This window comes from Mobula birostris, chromosome 4 (genome assembly GCF_030028105.1).
Source record: "Mobula birostris isolate sMobBir1 chromosome 4, sMobBir1.hap1, whole genome shotgun sequence".
NCBI classification, from domain to species: Eukaryota; Metazoa; Chordata; class Chondrichthyes; order Myliobatiformes; family Myliobatidae; genus Mobula; species Mobula birostris.
The window spans coordinates 163,099,808-163,103,658 of NC_092373.1; positions in this window are offsets into that span (position 1 = coordinate 163,099,808).

Below are 3,851 nucleotides of genomic sequence, written 5' to 3' on the forward strand. Positions count from 1 at the left end.
TGGATAGGTACATGGATACTGGGGGTATGGACTGTCATGATCAGGGTGCAAGTCGACGGGACTAGGCAGTTTAAATGGTTCAGCATGGACTAGATGAGCTGAATAGCCTGTTTCTGTGCTGTACTTTTCTATGACTCTAGAAAGTTCTGGCAGCATCTACGGAGGGAAATGAACAGTGTCTTATGTCAAGCGCTTTCATCAAAGTTCAAAGTAAATTTATTATTGAAATACTGTAACCATTTACAACCCTGAGATTCATTTTGTGTGGACATACTCAATAACTCCAATAACCATAATAGAATCTATGAAAGACCACACGGATTGGGTGTACAACCGAAGTGCAAACGACAACAAACTGTACAAATACAAAAAGAAAAAATAACAATAATGATAATAATAAGCAATAAATATTGAGAACATGAGTTGAAAGGGAGTCCATTGGTTGTGGGAACATTTCCATGATGGGGCAAGTGAAGTGATCCCCTTTGGTTCAACAGCCTGATAGTTGGGGGCATAATAACTGTTCCTGGATCTGGTGGTGTGAGTCCTGAGGCGCCTGTATCATCTTCTTGATGGCAGCTGTGAGAAGAGAGCATGGCCAGGGTAGTGGGGACTCCTGATGATGGGTGCTGCTTTCCTTCAACAGTGCTCCATGTAGATGTGCTCAATGGTGAGGGTGCTTTATCCAAGATGGATTGGGCGATATCCACTAGTTTTAGTTGGATTTTCCATTCAAGAGTGTTGGTGTTCCAATATTGGACTGTGATGTAACCAGTCAGTATATTCTCCACCACACATCTGTAGAAGTTTTAGATGTCATGCAGAATCTTTACAAACTCCTAAGGAAGTTGAGGCACTGCTCTGGTTTCTTTGTAATTGCTGTTATGTACTGGGCCCAGGAGAGGCCGTCTGAAATGATAACACTGAGGAATTTAAGATTGCTGACCCTCTCCTCCTCTGATCCTCCGATGAGGGCTGGCTCATGGATCTTTGGTTTCCTCCTCCTGAAGTCAATAATTAGCTTCTTGGTCTTGCTGACATTCAGTAATGAGTTGTTGTTGTGGTACCACTCAGCCAGATTTTCAATCCCTCTCCTATAAGCAGATTCGTCACCACATTTGATTCAGCCACCAGTAGCGGTGTCATCAGCAAACAGGACTGAAAAGAAGGAGTAGAGGAAGGGCTGGCAAGTGATAGGATTATGCAGGTGAGGGGTGTGATAGGTAGGTGAGGAAGGAGGGAATGATGTACTGTAGAAGCTGAGAGGTGATAGGTTGAAGTGACAAAAGGCCAAAGAAAATGTAATCCAAAGATGGAATCTCAGCCCAAAAGACCAACTGCCTATTTACCACTTTAGATGTTGTCTTACCTGCTGAGATTCTCCGCATGTTGTGTATTGCTACAAATTTCCAACATCTGCAGTTTCTTGTGTCTTTAAAATTTGTCATAATTTTTCTTGTGAGAATTTCCAAGAAACATTATGTTGAGCTTTGCAAGTGGCTGAGGTAGGTATGAGGTATGGTAGGTGCAGACAGCTCTTTACTCAATGTATAAAGAAAGGCAAAACTTTTAAGAGGTTTGCAGTTTTGCTTTAGACACGGATCCCTTGCTTAATGGTGTTGGTCCATGGCATAAAAAAGGTTGGGAACCCCTGCTTTAGAGTATCCATGACACTTAAAGGCCTGCCATTCTCATTGGAATATTGTTGAATTTCTTAAGGCTAAAAATATACTCTGTGCCACAAAAAGTCAGTTATATATTAGTCATGTGGATATTTAGATTCCTGATAGAATCATCTTTTTCAACATTTTTACATTCTATTTGCAAATAGACTGATGAACAGATCCAGACCCGGATCTGGGCCGTACCCTCCAAATATCCAGACCTGCCTCTCGGTTTTTTTGCACTACCTTACTTTTCCTTTTCTATTTTCTATTTTTGATTTAAATTTTTAATATTTACTATCGATTTGTACTCCAGAGAGCTCAAAGCGCAGAATCAGATATCACAGTGATGATTATACACTCTAGTATCAATTGTTTGGCGACAGTAAAGTAATTAGTAAATAAATTTGAATATATTAACGCAAACACGAGGAAATCTGCAGATGCTGGAAATTCAAGCAACACACATCAAAGTTGCAGGTGAACGCAGCAGGCCAGGCAGCATCCCTAGGAAGTGGTACAAACTTCCGCTAATGCCCCACCGCCCCCTTGTACCCCATCCATTATTTATTTATATACACACAGTCTTTTTCTCTCTCTCCTTTTCCTCCCTCTGTCCCTCTCACTATACCCCTTGCCCATCCTCTGGGTTTCTGCCCCTCCCCCTTTTCTTTCTCCCTAGGCCTCCTCTCCCACGATCCTCTCATATCCCTTTTGCCAATCACCTGTCCAGCTCTTGGCTCCATCCCTCCCCCTCCTGTCTTCTCCTATCATTTTGGATCTTCCCCTCCCCCTCTTCTTTCAGTTAGTCCTGACGAAGGGTTTCAGCCCGAAACATCAACTGTACCTCTTCCTAAGGATGCTGCCCGGCCTGCTGCGTCCACCAGCAACTTTGATGTGAATATATTACACAGCTTTCCTCATTCTGTTGTCACTGTTAATGGACTCGTCATGCACACTAATGTGATGTGAGACACCTCTTTGAAAAACATGAGTTGGTGCTATTTTTATCTTTTTCTAAGTTCACTTGATGGATAGACACATTTGATACAGTGTCTATTAAATGTTTATTTAAATATTTCCTTTCAAAAAGCATTATAATTTTTTCAGAGCTGACACTGAGTCTATCATAAACTTTCAAAAGATCCATTCTAAACAGATCCTGCAGAAATTAATTTACACAAACTTGTTACTAAAGTTGCCACTAGTCCACTTCAGTGTTCTTAGAGTATCCACATTAAACCTTTCTCAGTGTGATAAAAACTCTGCATTAGGGTTTATAATCCTGAAATAACTTAAGAATTTGTATTTGTACTGTGTTTCAAAAATTCTGGATCAGAATCGGGTTTAATATCACCAGCATATGTCATGAAACTTGTTGTCTTTGTGGCAATAGTACAATGCAATACATAATTTAAAAAACTGAATTACAGTAAGTATGTATGAGATTGGGGTGTGCATTGAGGAGCATAAAACTAAGCCCTTCAGCCCATCAACTCCATGTGGAACTGTTATTCTGCGTAGTCCATTGACCAACACCTGGACCATAATCCTCCACTCATTCGCTTATTCAAACTTCTAAGTGGTGCAATCGAACCTACATACACAACTTCCACTAGTAGCTCATTCCACACTCACATAACCTTGAGTGAAGTTCTCCCAATCTCAGTGGGAAAAGCCTGTTCTTCATTATGTACCTCATAATTTTGTATACTTTTATCTCACTACATTATGTCCCTTATAATTTTGTATATTTCTATCAAATCACTCTCATTTGCTTTCAATGAATTGTAAAATAAATAAATAGTGCAAAGAAAGGACTAATGAGGCCCTCGACCATTCAGAAATCTGATGACGGAGGGGAGGCAGCTGTTCCGGAATCATTGGGTGTAAATGATCGGTCCTGTACCTCCTCCGTGACGGAATTTCGTGTTGCACTGTAAATCCTGCATCCTCCCAGCAGCAGGTGGCGCAAGGAACCGGTGACTGGAGTTCCGCGGGACCCTCCGTGTCGGGTGGGTGGGGGACGACGACGTACATGCCTGAGCAATGACGTCAGGAGAACGTTGGGGGGGAGGGAGAGGCGAGCCGGACGGACGCGTGCGTGCACGCGCTCACTCTCATTCAAACCTTAACGGAGGGCCTCGCGTGCACGCGCCCGCCCACGCTGCGCGCGCGCGCGCCACG